Consider the following 18,225-nt stretch of genomic DNA (forward strand, 5'->3'; position numbering starts at 1 on the left):
GTCTGTTGATTAAGTTATCATTTTTCCCAGCAGTTTTTTTTTTTATTTTCCGTTGAGGTTTTCTACGTAAGCTCATTGTTTCTTTCATAAAATTCCCCAGAATGATACATAAATAAAAACCAATATTAATAAAAAGAGGTAAAAATAACTTCACCTCTAGCTGATGTGTTTTTTCCGCTGAGGCTTTCTAATGTAAGCTCATTGTTTCTTTCATAAAATTCCTGTGAATGTGGTTACATATAAACAAAAACCATTAATAAAGAGGTAAAAATAACTGTTCTAGCTGATGTGTTTTTTTTTATTTTCCGTTGAGGTTTTCATGCAAGCTCATTGTTCTTTCATAAAAATTTTGAATGTATACATATAAATAAAAACCATTATTAAAAAAGAGGTAAATAACTTGCTCTAGCTGATGTTTTTTTTTTTTTCCGTTGAGGTTTTCTGCATGTAAGCCATTGTTTTTCCATAAAATTCCTCTGAATGCATACATAAATAAAAACCACATTAATAAAAGAGAGAGTAAATAACTTGTTCTTAGCCTGATTTTTTTTTTTTTTTCCGTTGAGGTTTTTACGTAGCTCATTTTTCTTTCATAAAAATTTCTGTGAATGGCTGGGCGTAAATAAAAACCATTATTAAAAAAAGAGGTAAAAATAAACTTAGTTCTAGCTGATGTTTTTTTTTTTCCGTTGAGGTTTTCTACGTAAGCTCATTGTTTCTTTCATAAAATTCCCTGTGAATAAAAAACGATTATTAATAAAAAGAGGTAAAAAATAACTTCGTTCTAGCTGATGTTTTTTTTTTTTCCAAGAGGTTTTCTACAAAGCTCATTGTTTCTTCTATAAAATTCCTGTGAATGTATACATATAAATAAAAAACCATTATTAATAAAAAGAGGTAAAAAATAACTTCGTTCTAGCTGATGTTTTTTTCCGTTGAGGTTTTCTACGTAAGCTCATTGTTTCTTTCATAAAATTCCCTGTGAATGTATACATGTAAATAAAAAACGATTATTAATAAAAAGAGGTAAAAAATAACTTAGTTCTAGCTGATGTTTTTTTTCCGTTGAGGTTTTCTACGTAAGCTCATTGTTTCGTTCATAAAATTCCCTGTGAATGTATACATATAAATAAAAAACCATTATTAATAAAATGAGGTAAAAAATAACTTCGTTCTAGCTGATGTTTTCATCAAGTCAGTGTTTGCTACAGTTACAAACACGATTTTCCAAACGCCGCCAGCACGTAAGCACCCCTGATCAATAATGAATCTTGCCACAGGCATTAGGAGTCGAAAAGGGGGGAGGGGGGAAGAAGAAAGGTTGTAAAGGACGGCGGTGGCTCGGGGGTCCACAGGAATAAGGACTGGCGAGTTTTTGAGAACAGTTCATGTTCCTCTCTGAAAACGGTATCGTTTTTTCTTTGTGGAAGTTCCTCTAATATATATATATAAAGAGTTTATGGACTGTTTTACAGATGACAGAGCTGGGGTAAATAATTAGACCTAATCTTTGTTATTACGATTTTCTAAATTAAGAAATAATAAGGAAAAAAGGAAATACAGAACAGCTCAATTTGCTGGAACAAAAAAAAAAAAAAAGGTTGGTCAAAGAAAGTGGAGAGAGAGCAAAATTACGAGAGAGAGAGAGAGAGAGAGAGAGAGAGAGAGAGAGAGAGAGAGAGAGAGAGAGAGAGAGAGAGAGAGAGAGAGAGAGAGAGAATAAATTCAACTTAAAATCTATAAGTGAATTAGAATTTTGAATACTGGAAACTTCTCAATGCACTCTCTATGTAGAAAGAAAATATATTCTACGGGGAAAACACCAGATATAATATAAAAAAAATTTTCAAGTTTAGTTTACTTTCAAAGATCTTTTAACGAACCTCATTATACAGTCACACACGAATTTTCCTTAAAACATAAATACAGGCGTTATATAACTAAGGAAGAAGTCCTACACCTAATGGGACAGCACTCCTTTATAAATAAATAAAAGATATACCTATTAATTACAATCAAGTTTCCCTACCAAAATTATCTGAATCAGAAAATTACAATCTCTTGACAGTAATTTTCCAATTATTTTCAATATATGTAAATCTTTATCGATGTATGTATTTCATACATACATACATACATTACATACATACATACATACATACATATATATATATATATATATATATATATATATATATATATATATATATATATATATATATATATATATCTGTGTGTGTGTGTAATTATGACAGAAATGGTAGGCTGGGGCGAAGTCACGGCCACCTTTTCTTAAATCGTAAAAATCGTTCATAACTAGCAACTAATAAACTAATATGCAAGTATGTAAGAATAGGGACTGAAGAATAAACAAAGTTGCTTCAGTCAAAATAAGCCTCACTTACACATAAGAGCAACATGAACAACGAATCTGAGCCAGATTCAGAGAGAACATGTTACTGAACTGACAATAGACTAGATGAATAAACATCCCGGAAACGCCACAACATGTGAATTAATTTAAAGACTCCGGGACCGATAGAACCTTAATTAAATTCTATTTTGTGAAAAAAGTAATAAAAGGAAGCCCTCTGAGGAGAGACAGCGATGTGGTCAGGCCAGACGGACGCCCCTCGTGGGCGGCAGAGATGTAACTAGAGGGCGGCAAGGTCTCTGTGGTGAACCAACAAAAGGACGTAGGCTGCGAACAATCCTATTCAGTCGTTTCCGAATTGCTTCGTCTAATTTCACTGCGCTGCAGAAGGCGGCACTTCCCTCCATTGTAAAGCACTAATACCATTTGTCTCTTACAGGCTTTTTACCTTGATGATGGGAACTTGCTGTGAATAAGCAGCAGTAACTTGAACATACAAATAACTACATCAACTGAGTGGAGGAATAACACCAAATTTTACTCCAAATTCCTCAAAAATCTGCAAAGGAAAGCACAGCTTCCTTTTGGGCTTAAAGGATAATATTCTCTCTCGCAGGAGAATTTCACTGGGTATTTCCCATCAATAGGATAGGTTTTTCAACATTTTGGTAAAAAAAAATCTTTCTGAGATTGACAGATTGATTGATTATGAAATTTAGGTCTTTGAAGACGAAGCGCCGGAACCCATCAGGAGTATTCAGTACAGCGATGAGGATGAAATATATAAATTAATAATGTGATTGATAATGAAAAGGTGAATGATAACAACTGTACCAGTAAAATTCAGTGTTAAAATGAGAGCTCCTCAGGTTAAACGATTTCCAACACCACCCCAAAACTGACAACTGTATTTCTCTCTCCTGAAGTCCTCACGTTTTACGAATCCTGATCAACCCAAAATATCTGTCAACCCCTTACATTTAAGGCTGACTGTCTCTGGGAATCGACCAGTTTCAAGTATCCTACTTCAACTTTAAAGTAGGAACCCTACTTCCGGGAATTCATCAGTGTTCGACGATCCCCATCAACGCATAAAAGATAGACCGGCCAAAAAAAAAAAAAAAAAAATTAATTTCTTTACAAATGAGACTCCTCAGGAAAACCACACAAATTCGACACTCCAACATCATAAAACCTGATTTACACTTACGTAAGTCTCTCTCTCTCTCTCTGACAGGTAATCAGGTTCAACGATTCCCCTTTGATTACAAGAACTGTTCAATGTCTACAGTTATAAGTGTCCCTCTCGTGAATCCACCAAGATCAAAGATCACTTCATCAATCCCAAAAAGATGCCTATTTCTCAGAATTCACTGGGTTCCACGACTGAAACGGCCTCTCTCTCTCCAAACAATTACCAAGTAAGTTTATGCTTTAACTAACATACAAACAACCAAAATTAATGTATATATATATACATATATATATATATACACGTGTGTATATATATATACAGACACATATACACGCTCACACTGCATATACATCAAAATTCATCAGGTTCCACCAACTTTATCAAACCAAAAATTTAACATCTTTAAAAATACTGCTCTCTCTCTCTCTGGAGGTTAATCAAGTTCCTTAAAATCCAGTGAACATAAAGATTGTCTGACACAGATGGCCCAAGCTCAACGACTTCCTCAAAACCCAAAGAATTCTTGAACTTTTCTACCTGCAGGAATCTACTTCTCGATATTCATTAAGTTCGACGATTCCGGAAGAACACTAAAGAATTGTTTAACATTTTTAACCATTTTTATTTCTCTCTCTCTCTCTCTCTCTCTCTCTCTCTGTCTCTCTATATATATATATATATATATATATATATATATATATATATATATATATATATATATATATATATATATATATTTTATATATACATATACCATTTATATTTCAATTCAAAAGATATTTCTCTATCCTTCTGTTTCTGGTCTAGTAATCTGGCAGTCGCGCGTCTAGATCACGACAGGACGAACCTTGTTCTAATCTCGAACAAGACGAGGAACGACAGACGGAAGAGTTCACTAAAAACCCAGCGCACCTCTGTTGACCTAAGCAGTAAATTATGTACATGCTTATTAGAATGCGGTCGTGGGTCGCAGTAAGGATGGAGCGAAAGAAATGGAGAAAAAAGGCTATACGTGAATGTTCATTGCTCTGTCCGATGTGTACCATCAAAATGGGAAGGCCTCGACGGGGAAATTCTTACCTCAATGAAGTGAAACCACTTATAAGTTGCAATCTCGTCTCTGTTAGATTTCATAGACTTCAGCCACATCCAAAACCCAAAGTGGACTGTTTTGCACTATATATATAATTCATAAACACCAACACACACCAACATACATACATTTATATACGTATACATATATATAAATATATATTTATATATTATATATATAATGTGTATGTATATATATGTATGTATGTTCGTGTGTTGGTGTTTATAAATTATATTTAATGCTAAACTTTCCACTTTGATTTTGGAGGTATTTAAAGTTTGTTTATATATATATATATATATATATATATATATATATATATATATATATATATATATATATATATATATATAATATATATATATATTTATATATATATGTGTATGTGTTTGTGTGTTGGTGTTGATAGATTATATATATAATGCAAAACAGTCCACTTTGGTTTTTGGAGGTGGCTGAAGTTTGTTTATATATTTGTATGTATATATATATATATATATATATATATATATATATATATGTATATATATATATATATATATATATATATATATATATATATATATATAAATGTATGTACAGTATGTTTGTGTGTGTTGGTGTTTTTAAATTAAATTATACATAATGCAAAACAGTCTACTGTGGTTTTTGGAGGTGGGTGAAGTTTATGAAATCTATCAGAGACGAGAATATACCTTATAAATGGTTTCACTACATTGAGTAAGAATTTCCTCGTTTTAATGGTACACATCGGACGGAGCAATGAACATTCACATTTTCCCTTCATTTTACTCTATTTCTCTCGCTCCATCCTTGCCGCGACCCACGACCGCCATCTAACAAGTAGGGTACTTACATACATACATACATACATACATATATATATATATATATATATATATATATATATATATATATATATATATAATTTACTAACAGGACCTCATTGAAACTGTATGGTATCGCGACGGATACTTGACGTTGGGGGCTGTTAGTCCTGGAAAGCTTGTAACTTTTATTGAATAAATAACTCCGCTAGATACCATACAGTTTCAATGAGGTCCTGTTATTAATTGTATTAACGCACAGATAATTGTGTAAGTGATAAAGGTAATATACACACACATATATATACTTATATATGTTACATATATATATATATATATATATATATATATATATATACAGTATATATATATATATATAATATATATATATATATATATATATATATATATATATATATATATATATACATATGGAAAACGTCATTTCCCTTCACCCATCTACTGTACATTACTCGTAGGTGTTACCTTTGGAAAATGACTTTACGGACGGCCTTTGTTTGTGTTCTCACACCGTCTATAATTTCCTCTCGGAGTTTCTTTACCTTCAAGTCTGCTGGCCTCCTCATTTCCCAATTTCTTTCTCCTCCTCCCACTTTTTCTTCGTTTCCTTCTTGCTCCTTCAACGTCCTCAATCAACCCCTCCCCTCCCTCCTCCTCCTCCTCCTCCCAGTATTTCTTTGTCTCCTTGAGTAAAGTCAGGGATATATGGGAAGGTGGGAGGGAAGGGGGCCTCCTGGGTAGAAGGGAGGGAGGGGAAGTGGAGGAGGTGGAATGTAGGTGGTATCTCCATGGCATCTTTTGTGCCAGTCCCGACCATTCTCCCTGGCATGAAGCGTTGACACCGTCACAATGAGCGTTTTAAGCGCTATTATTACGCATGAAAAGCAAGAAGGAGATGAGCATTTTTAGAGGATGTTTCTCACAGCCTTGCTGACTTTGATTTTCCAAATGGGTGGGAGCAAAGAACTAAAAAATTTATGTATGTATATTTAGGAATGAGAGAGAGAGAGAGAGAGAGAGAGAGAGAGAGAGAGAGAGAGAGAGAGAGAGAGAGAGAGAGAGAGACATATTAGCCAAGATATACAAAAATATATGAATCAAATTAAAGTAACTGAAGTTTAGAAAGACTAATATAGATATATTTTTTAAAGGGTGATGTTTGCACACAATGAAGAGATCCATACGGTTATGAGGCACTTAAAAATGGGGAAATAGTAGATGTGAAAAAACGTTTCTCCTTTTTAAAGCCTATTTTTTAACATTGACACTTCTTAGAAAAATACAGAGAGAGAGAGAGAGAGTCACGATATATAACCAAACCAGTTATTTATAATAAACAGTGAGTGGAAGAAATAGCAATGACATTAAGAAAATACCATATAAATTCTGCACGAAACTTTCTGATTCCTTTACTTTTCGGAGCTTACGTACGCTTATACAAAACCAATACTCGGTTTATGGCTGAAAGTTTATGTTTAAGGAATATTATAAAAGTTATTGGTTTTTTACTCCATTAAATGGAGGTTCCAGGGAACTGTTCTCCCTTCGAATTGAAAAATTATCAATGAATTACAAGTCTCGAAACCTGAAAGTGATACAAAGGCTTGTATTATAAGCTAAAGTAACACTTTACTTTTTTTTCTATTCATTATGAGACTTTTCATGTTACCTTTCTCTTTAATATCATCTATTTTTTCACATCTCGGTAACCTGTTATAACATAGTGAGCTTTAACAATGACTTGATGTAAATCCCGAATGGTAACTAGTAAAGCCCAAACCAAATTGTATCCGTATCTATAACGTCTCAGTGGAATTCAGAGGCCGCGTAATATTTATTACCATAAATTTTTATGTTTTCGTTCACTTATTTCTGTCCACCCAACCCGGGGCAAAGTACCAAAATAAGGCAAGTCTGATGTATTTCTTCAACGGTAACAAGTAACAACTTCATTTGTGAGCTAAGGATCGTAGTCTGCCGATGCCTCTGGTATTATTACGACCACACACCAAAAATAAGTCTATGGGACATCAATGAATTTGTACGTGATAAGAAAAATGCAGCAAAATAAGAATAAGTCAAACACTGGAAAAAAAAAAATACGTTGAAGATTAGGTTACCCAGAGGAGTAAAAAAAAAAATCACTGGAAAAAAAAATACGTTGAAGATTAGGTTACCCAGAGGAGTAAAAATAAAAAAAATAGTAAGTACCTATCAATGAGCAAAAGTACGGCATCTAGTACTAAAGCAACCTTTAAGTAGATATGGTATCTCTCCAGTAGGTTCTTGGATGTTCTGACTACAATGAAGACAAAAATTCCACGATTTTTGGAAACCAGAATAAACATTCATAAACCGATTGTTTCCCTGACGATTTTTTCTACCTCATCTATTATCCTCTGAAATTCTCCCCTTACTTCTGCTTTTTTTTATTTGATTCCTATAAGCGTGTCTCTTAGGTTGAAAAAAATTTTATACACTCCCTTGCTATTCCTTTCGACCTGACTTTTCCAGAAGTCCCACAATAAATTAAAGATTTGCAATACAAACAAGCTTCGAAGCTTGGTTAGGTTCTAACGACAAAAAGTTTAAACAGTTTTGCTTATATGCACCCATGAAAGTAGACTGTTTCAGAATGAAAATTGAACTAAAACTAAATGAGTTCGACCAACCTACTCTGTGCAGTCCTTATGGTATGGTCTGGTGATAACTACACAGACAAGAAGAAGCTCTTTAAATTATAATGGAAGAATGAGGGGAAACATAAATAATAAAGAAGTGAGTGACGCGTAGTCAGCAAGGACTTCTCAGAGGTTATGCAACGGTGGAAGCGTGTCTGGAGGGGCAATAGCAGACAATACCGAGCCCATTATTTTTTTCTATTTGAAGTCTGGCCGTTGAATGTGTTTGACGTAGAATAAGTGGAAGCATCTAAACTAAACTGCCTCAGTTTATTGGAAGTAACGAGGGTTGCAAGAACAACAGCCACAAAGGAAAGAATAATGAAAAAGACGTTTAGCAAACATAGATACATTAAAACGATAGTTTTTAATTAGATTACGTACAAGATACGAGAATAAAGATGATAAAGGGAAAATTTGAAAGGCGTTATATCATAAGTCTTTGGAGGAAGATGATGACGTATTGAAGTCCAGCGTTGACCGACTGACATAACTATTGGAATGGAATATAAAATTCAGGCCAAAGGCCAAACCCTGGGACCTACGAGGTCATTCAACGCTGAAAGGGAAACTGAGAGTAAAAAGGTTTTAAAGGTGTAACAGCGGGAAAGCCTCGCAGTTGCACGATGAAACAATTGTTAGGAGGGTGGAAAATGAGATGGAAGAAAGAGAATATGAGCGGAGGTACAGTAAAAAGGATGAAAAGAGTTGCAACTAGGGGCCGAAGGGACGCTGCGAAGAACCTTAAGTAATGCCTACAGTGCACCGCGTGAGGTGCACTGACAGCACACTGGAGGAAGATGCTGACGTATTGTGGTTCAGCACTGACCGACTGAAATAATTATTGAGACAAAAAACCTAACTTCCAGAATATGTGACTACGCTCTATATGCACTGGTCACGGCGCTCAATCAGTCAAAGGGTTGCCGTGTTGCTGGGGAGGTTTCTGGGTAGGTATACGGAGGAAGTCAGGAGCATTGTTTTTATTACTTTTTTTCCCTTTGGGGTTTCAACCCTGAATAACCAATTAAGAGGATAAATATGTCAGAGCCTATCTTGTCATTTTGTAAATCTACCCTTAAAAGAAATAGCATTTTCTAGCGAAAATAATAATAATCGGTTTAATCACAGAAAAGAATATGATTGCTATCAAACCCATTTGTTTATCAGAAATATTGTTCTGGGAAAATGACTTAATCTAAAAGCCGATTCGGGAGAGAAATGGTATTTATATTCAACACAGGTTCGTCTCTTATCTCATCGTATAATTAACTTGTCAAAAACTGATGGATTACAATAACCAGAGCAAATAAAATCGTATCGAGAACGAATCTGATTTTCTACCTGGCAAATTATATCCCGTCACATAATGGTAAAAATACGGGCTATAGTTTTAAAAATAAGGGATATTATAATCCTTTCGTTTTAAATCCATACGATTCGATAACTACAAATTGCTGTGCATGAGACGGCACTATAGATTTTTCGTAAGTGGCAATTCTCTTAAGTTATGAAAAATTAGAATGAGTTTGGTAATCTAAAGCATACACATGAAAATTCCAACAGGTTTAATTTTAAATGAGAAATGAAAAAGCTTGCCATTAGAATGAAAAAGTAGAGAAACAAACTAGCAAACAAATATGGGGAATTCGTTATAGTTATATATTTAGATAATATGTATGTACAGTATTTGATGTACTGTGTATATATATATATATATACATATATATATATATATATATGAGTATATATATATATATATATATATTATATTATATATATATATATATATATGTATGTATATATATATGTGTGTATGTGTGTGTATATGATTTATATTCATATGTAATCTATATCTGTCTACGTATCTATATTATATATATATATATATATATATACATATATTATATTCATATGTATATCTATATCATCAACATATATATATATATATATATATATATATATATATATATATATATATATATATATATATATATATGTGTGTGTGTTATATATATACACATATATATATATATATATATATATATATATATATATATATATATATATATATATATACTGATGGATATAGATATATACATATGAATATAATTTTTATATATATATATATATATATATATATATATATAATATAGATATATAGATAGACAGATATAGATACATATGAATATTACATATATATACATATACATATACATATATATGTGACTTCCTAATTACAAGTGTACCTATGCAAGGCCTCTTGATAGACAAAGGACAGCGACACGTCTTTCCTCACAATGCACTGAAGTGTGTTCGTCGCATTTCACGCGCTACAATAAAATTGCTTGTCAATCACGCTCCTAAATTCATTCCTCTTTCCATAATGATACGTAAAAGTGTCTGGCCGAAAGGTCTCTCAAGTGTTCCTCTGGCGGCTCCGAATGCGACTGTCAATCAAGGAGAAAATGGTTTGTGTGGACCTGGTGAAAATCGATCTTAGATTGCCAACAGGAACCAGATTAATTCTCATATTTTGTATTTTTTCCATGCTTTTTCCTCGTCATTTCCTCTCTTATCCTCGGCTTACTTCTGCTTTTTCTATCCTGTGAAAGCTTTGCGCTTTGTTTCAAATGAACGCCAGCTAATAATGATAATATTCTAAACGCTACACATATTCCATAAATGTATACAATGTCCGACACGAATGGACGTATGGTTGAGAAAATGACGAAAATAGAGTATATGTTTGTTAAAAGGAAAGAACTCCAGCAGGCCTAATCAATTTGAGAGAGAGAGAGAGAGAGAGAGTTATGATTGATTTATAGATTTAGTATGTGCTAGCACTGGCAGTAACTAAGGTGTCATTCAGCGTTGAAACGGAAATCCCGGCAGTAAAAGTTTGAAGGTGTAACAGGAGGGCGTAAAACCTCGCAGTTGCGCTATGAATCAACCGTTATTTAGAGTGGTGGACAGTAATTTATGGAAGAATGAGAACGAGTGCAGTAAAGGAATGAAAGCAGTTTGCAGCTGCCGAAGGGACGCTGCAAAGACTCTCAAGCATTGCCCTACTTGCACCACATGAGGTGTAATGACGGTATTCCTCTAGGAGAGAGAGAGAGAGAGAGAGAGAGAGAGAGAGAGAGAGAGAGAGAGAGAGAGAGAGAGAGAGAGAGAGAGAATTTTAATGCGGACAGAATAACATCCCATCTTTAAAGCCTACTGAACTTGACTATGCTGTGAAAAACGAAGGGTCAAAAATTATTAGTGTATTACATTATAAAAAAAAACTATTGCAACAATGAGGCTACTTGAAAGCTTAATCATCAAATAAACTAGTGACCCTCCTCATATCAGAGACCTTTTAACACCCACAGGGTCACACCACAACGCATCATTTATCTCTGGAGATTACCAACACCAGAATTCCTTGGTCTCAAAATACTCTCCTTCTGCAGCCTCATACTGGATTTCTTTCACAACTTCAGTTTTCCCTCATTCTTGAAATCTTCCTTCTTCCATGATTTCTTGCTATCACTCCCATTTTCGTTTAATACTGGACTTCAAAATTTGAAACCATATAAAGGTATTAAGTGAGTTAGCACTGTCAAACCAAGTATAAAAAAATTAAATAGCATAAAGAAAAGGAACAAATTTTAGGCCTGCTAGCATCTGTGGTAATTTAAGTACAGCTTTAAATCTTTTGCAAGACCCATTCCCCTATAATGAGCACGTTTAAATTCTAAGGCCCGATGGCCTTCAACATTTTGCTCTAAAATGAAAAAAAAGACAGCTTTTAATTGGCTAATGTTTCATATTTAATGAAGATTCCATTCTCATAACAGTCAGGAGTTCCATGTTACGTTAGTCTTCGGTTATACCACAAAATATTAAGTGCGATTTTTTATACCTGCTCACTTATGCCTGCATAGTCGGCCTGTGCAGGCAAACTGAACCAAATAACGTTCAGTTATACCTGCGCAGTTATGCCTGTACAGGCAAAACTGTGCAAGTATAACTGAACGTTAGTGGCGGCCTTTACCTCTAGGAAAAGTTCCTATAAAAATGCCAGATCTCCAGTCACGCAGATTTACAAATGAAACAAATACTTTCGTGATTTGTTGATGAAATTTCAGCTTCAGTAGTATGACTGACATGAAAACAACCACCCCCTGAATGAAGTACTTCATAAAAATGATACCACGAGGATACTCACATCTCTACTTGCCACTGAAGTAGTGGTTGCATTGTCTCCAAATTCTATCGGCCCACTGAATGGGTACTCACCATTCAACCACGTAAACTGATCATCCAGCTATCACAGAGTAAGATTTAGAATAATTTGGCGACAGCAGCTATTATGACCTAAATTTTCTGTCCGATGAATTATTTTCCGGCGACATTCTGAATTCTTAGGTACGGCAGCTCTAACATTATTGTGCAGATATGACAGAATAAAGAGACTGCCTCTAAGCATCCCAAGTGGTGGCAATACTTTGTAAAATGAAGTTTAGATCTATAGAGACGTTGAGCCACTTGCATACTTTATGGAGCAACATTTCCTTGTGTAAAACAAAGCACAAAAATCTACTAACTTTTACAACAAAATAGATAACCTTTGCACAGTAAAGCTGACAATATATGGTTTTCAGGTATAATTTTTTTAAAAGAATAATTCTCGCATACGGTATGTATTATCATGATCACAATGTGTGTATATATACTATATATATATATATATATATATATATATATATATATATATATATATATATATATATATATATATACATACATACATACATACATACATATATATATATATATGTATGTGTTGTATACATACATACATACATATACAGTATATATATATATATATATATATATATATATATATATATATATATATATAATTATATATATATATATATATATATATATATATATATATATATATATATATATACATATGTGCTTTCTGACAAATGTTTAATGTAGTCAAATGCCGATGTATATGTGGCATCTACAGCTCTCGGGTAACATTTCAAATATTTCCAGTACTTTTCCAAATCTTAAAAGGGATAAAAAATACTGCTACTATGTTTTTCTGATTTATTTATTTCCATGCCAACGGTTGTTTCAGCCATTAACCTTTGGCCTTCTTCAGGCCAACACAAGAATTACAAAAAAAAATGTACTATTCATATATAGAAGAATACAGCCACAGATTAATTTACAAACAATACCAAAAAATAAATATTTTACACAAATTTTAATTCATAAAAACGAGAGTTAACAAATTTCACAAACCAGGATATTCTCCAGGATTCCCCACTCCAAAGATAGACCGACAAGTCTACAGCAACTCTGTCTAGCACAATTTATATTGAGAGGCTTTCATGCCTCCTCCGAATTTAAACCTGCAAACTAAGAGTGACAATGGTCCTATTAAATGGGCAACTATCAGTACTGTATTTATATTAAGAGGCTTTCATGCCTCTCCAAATTTAAACTTGCATCTTGGATTTCGTTGGGATGGCAGTGCTTCTCATAAGGGTAGATAAGGTTGGGGTGGCTGAAGACTTACAGTAGTACTCCCCTGCAGTTGTGGTCTCCCTCTTGACGAAAATCATAGAAAGAAAAGCATTATTAAAAGTGGAAAGGTACCGGCATCCCAGATGGACAAGGAGAAGGTGATTCAGCACAGAAGACCAAAGTACACTGTAAGTTTTCAGCCCCTGACACACCACACAGACACAAAAAGGTGGGCTCTTGCATTCAACAATTTCTCTCTCTCTCTCTCTCTCTCTCTTATGCTTCTTCAAGAACTAGAATTATAACATGAAGTTACAGTAGTTGTCACGAAATAACTGCATACAAAATTAGACCACACGAACGTTGAATGAAGTGAGCAAAAACAAAGCAAATTCTTTTTATAATATGAAACAAACAGAAACCTGGTAAAATGTGACATAAAGTACCACATGGTGCAACTACATATATCATACCGCTCAGATCCACAGTATCAAAGTTTTTTGTCATAACTATATTTTGCTTACATAAGGCCCAGTCCGGACTGGGACATCATACTTTAACTAAAAGTTCCTGTGCCTCAAGAGTTAACCCCAACTGTGTTCTTGTTGACTTAAGCAGTAAAGTGAGTACTTGGATAGTGAGTAAGCTGCAGGTAGCTATAGCTGGGCTGGTTAGAGCATGGAAGTTTCAACTTCCTCCTTAAGCACTAGGTGGTACTTGAAAAGGGCCATCTCCTTTATGGATAAACTGCACACTGGGAAAAAAAATCAGCTATGGAACCTTTTCTCAGAATATGTTGTCTGCCAATGTTATCCCGGCATTAAATTTTCTGAGCAGATTTACACATTTATAGGACAAATAGGGTTGCTATTTCTAAGTTCCAGGCACCCTCGAAATAATCATGATGAGTTGTTATGCTGACTGCCTTTGGGGTTCAGTGTCGTCACCCATCCACGAACTGGCAAAGTCGAACCTTGCTTTCTCTAACCATCAAAATGCCAGCGATACTGCTCACTACCCATAAACAGAACTTTGGGTTGAAAAATTACCCTCGAGTAGCTCTCTGACGACTAACTGATATTACATCATTAATGCCGACATGCTTACAGCTTATCTCAAAACAAAACGAGGGAAGATAAATGCGTCTATCACTAAATTCCCAATTTCCCAAAAGGGCTTCGTTTTCTTGATAAAACAACATGTAAAAGTCGAAGATTCTGACAATCCAGACATGAGATGTGGATAGGTGTCAGGTTATAACTAATCCGCCATTCATCAAGTGATCAGGTAACAAGAGATCAGGTAATTCATATCCAGCACAGCGAATGCGCTCTACCGGCATAATGCAGCCACTCATGCACGTGAAAAATAGCAGCCAGAACCTGTTATGCAAAGATGAGTCCCTGATTAAACATTTTGTCGTGTTCCTCTGATATAGAGACACAACCGCCTCTCCGTGCATAATTCTGAAGACCGCGGTATCTGTCACACTTTATGTATAAATCATATCCCAGTGTCATTTGCAGTCTATAGCCTGGCTTTGGAGGTATCACCAACAAAGCGTTGTCACTTGACTACCAATGGAAAAATCTGCACGTAAGTCTGAGGGGATACAGGAAATTATGTTGTGTATAAACAGTTTAAGTTAGATTACTGCTAAAGGATTAAAATTACAAGTATGTTTCAAGTTAAGTGTAAAAGGTTGGCTTTAAAGCAAAGGAACTATCAGAGCAAAAAACTCACAAAATAATTGTCCCAAGTATCATCACGACCCAAATTACAACAGCAGGGAATGACAAGTAATACTACATGCTGTTTCACAACTATCCAAAGAATTTCTGACAAAACTCATACATCTTCTTCAGATACTAAGTCTTAGGAAAAAATCCACTATATTCATATATATTTTGAGCAAAAACTAGTCTACAGGCAGTAAGCTGATCAAAGACTTCTCTTATCCTGAAGGGGATCCCAGTACTTTAGAAATTAAAATTGCTAGTACTCACCACTGGAACAAATTTCGAGAATATAGTTTGAGGGGACAACTAAATGCTGCTCTTCAGAAATTAATAATTCCGTAAAAAGTAGTTTGACATGATTTACAGAATTAAGGCCCTGGGACACACGACAAGCCTTTCCTTCAGAAATTAAGACACCGAGAATACGAAATATGTCAAAATCTTGTAAATGCACACAGAAGGCAAGATGTTCGAAGTTAAGATTTGTGAAAGGAAATGGGGATAAAACTTTGGAGATTAAGACTTCTGGGACATACGAGAGAAGATTTCAGGAATTAGGTCTCCAGTTGCATATGACAGAGCAAACCCTTAGGAATCGACTCTGGGAACAGAAAAGAGCCAAGGTTTCAGACATTAGACTTCTGAGACACAAGAGAAGACAACAGTAAGAATGGGGCATGACTGCAAAAATAAAGACTCAAATTCAATCTCACGGAATACATGACAAGCAAGATTATAAATCTAGCCTTACAGCCTTAACCCATATAAGTACCATTCTAAAAGCAGGTAAGAAAGGAGTCAAGACCTGGATTCTATTCTGTATCCAAAATTTTAACATGTACAGCACTGCAACTTGATGAAACTCAAGCAACGAAAGCTGATGACCAGCATCTACTGGCAAGCACAATGAAGTTACATAACTATAAGGAAATAACCTGAAATTACTATTTTTTTCATGGAAAAAAGGGTTTTTTGTTGACTTTTTTTTTTGTATGAATTACCAAATTCAGCTGGATTGGACACTATGCTAGAATCAGCTTACTGATGCAAATTTGAACGATTTCGGTTATTTTTTTTCTTTTTGATTTCGGTTATTTTTTTTTCTTTTCACAATGAGTCACTTCATTCCGTGGAGACTGGCCCTGGACATTAATGGGTCTTAATACCTGTTCTAGATGAATGTTTGCACATTTGAACAATAGTAATAATAATAATAATAATAATAATAACTGACACCGAAAAGAAAATTCAGTCTCCTTGGAGATGTACGAGTAAACACTGCTTAAGAAATATTTGGTTCAACTAAGCAGTTTCTATCCCTGTGTTGGAAATATAACTTTTTTCAAGTCCCCAAAAATTTGTTTTATGAAATGCTTCTTTCTTTTATTTAGTTTGCAGTAATACCTTTCTGGAATTAAAGTCGTGCTTTTAAATGTCGCTGTAAGATCAAATTTTGCGTTGGATGTTAATCAGCGAGACTTTAAAGACAAATAATATTATTGTAAAATATCTAAGTTTATGCCACTTCAGTCTCACTAGTCTTATGGTAAACTATAACAACCATTTGGGAATGCTAAATCAAGGTCCACTTTAGTTAACTGTCGAGCTACCGAATTTTCTTCTTAGGATCTCTCCATTTCAACGTTGAACACTTACTAAAAGTGGCAGCTTTAGAAAGATCGGCCAAACAAAAACTTCTGAAGATAGCCTAAACCATAAATACCAATGATAGAAAAGAAATCCACATACAGTATCCCTCGCTAAAATGTAAACAACCATGAAATGAATATTAGAATAATGGTAGAATAAACGACCAGATGATCGTGGTTTTAGACATAAAATCTATAACGTAAGAGGACAAGCTCCTAAGTTTTATACAAATTAAAGAAAAATGGAGTCGAAAATGATGATAGTTATTGTCAAGCATTCAGAAGTAGGGTAGCTATACCATAAAAAATGACGGTAATGCAGCAGAAGGTCGCGATAGCATGACCTAGAGACATTAATTAAGATCCTGAAGCTCGGACCACAGTTTCTTCCATCTAGGGGTCATTGATGAGAGGCTGGCCGGGGAATGGACATAAGCATATACTCTGCACGCTTCTGCAGAAGGTCCACTGGTATTGGGGACTGGCCTAAACTGGAGAGAAGTAAATGAAAACATGGAGTTCATTACTCCTAGACTACTGCAGTCTCTCAGATGAAGATACGGATACACACTGTACATTTTAGAAATACTCATGTAGTTACCTCCGCACATGTCATTAATAATTCAAGACATTTCATAGAATTCAACCTCATATCGTAACTTACTGATCAACTTAAGATCTTCACAATAGGGAGAGTTAACAACACGCGTGCCATCATCAGTACACCTTACTGTCTTACTTTCAAGGTCAATCATCAAGTCGTTTGTTATCAAAAACTAAAAACACTTCCAAACTGTTTCAGTAGCGTCTGCAGTTTCTCTTCATTATCACCAGTCGTTATTGTGTTCTCTGTAAACACCAGCCATTCCAGTTCCATTCACGACCCGACTTTTAATCCCATAACGGATAACTACAGTTCCCAGACAACTACCTAATGGAGCATACAAGATAGCTGAAGGATTATGTAAACATCACCAACACAAAGTCTAATGAATTATGTATTAAAATCTGTGAACGACATGAGGCATATAGACTCCAACACAACAAGTTACAAAGTTCATATGTCAAGTTTAGACCAAAATTATGATAATAATAATGAGCTGATAAGGTC

At 34.5% G+C, this 18,225-nt stretch overlaps 1 long non-coding RNA gene across 1 annotated transcript in view; it reads right to left on the minus strand.

The window, feature by feature from the left end:
- The window catches only part of LOC136844198 (uncharacterized), a 571,364-nt gene that overhangs the window by 250,600 nt on the left and 302,539 nt on the right, over nucleotides 1–18,225 (minus strand). The window lies entirely within an intron of this gene.

This window comes from Macrobrachium rosenbergii, chromosome 12 (genome assembly GCF_040412425.1).
Source record: "Macrobrachium rosenbergii isolate ZJJX-2024 chromosome 12, ASM4041242v1, whole genome shotgun sequence".
Taxonomy (NCBI): Eukaryota; Metazoa; Arthropoda; class Malacostraca; order Decapoda; family Palaemonidae; genus Macrobrachium; species Macrobrachium rosenbergii.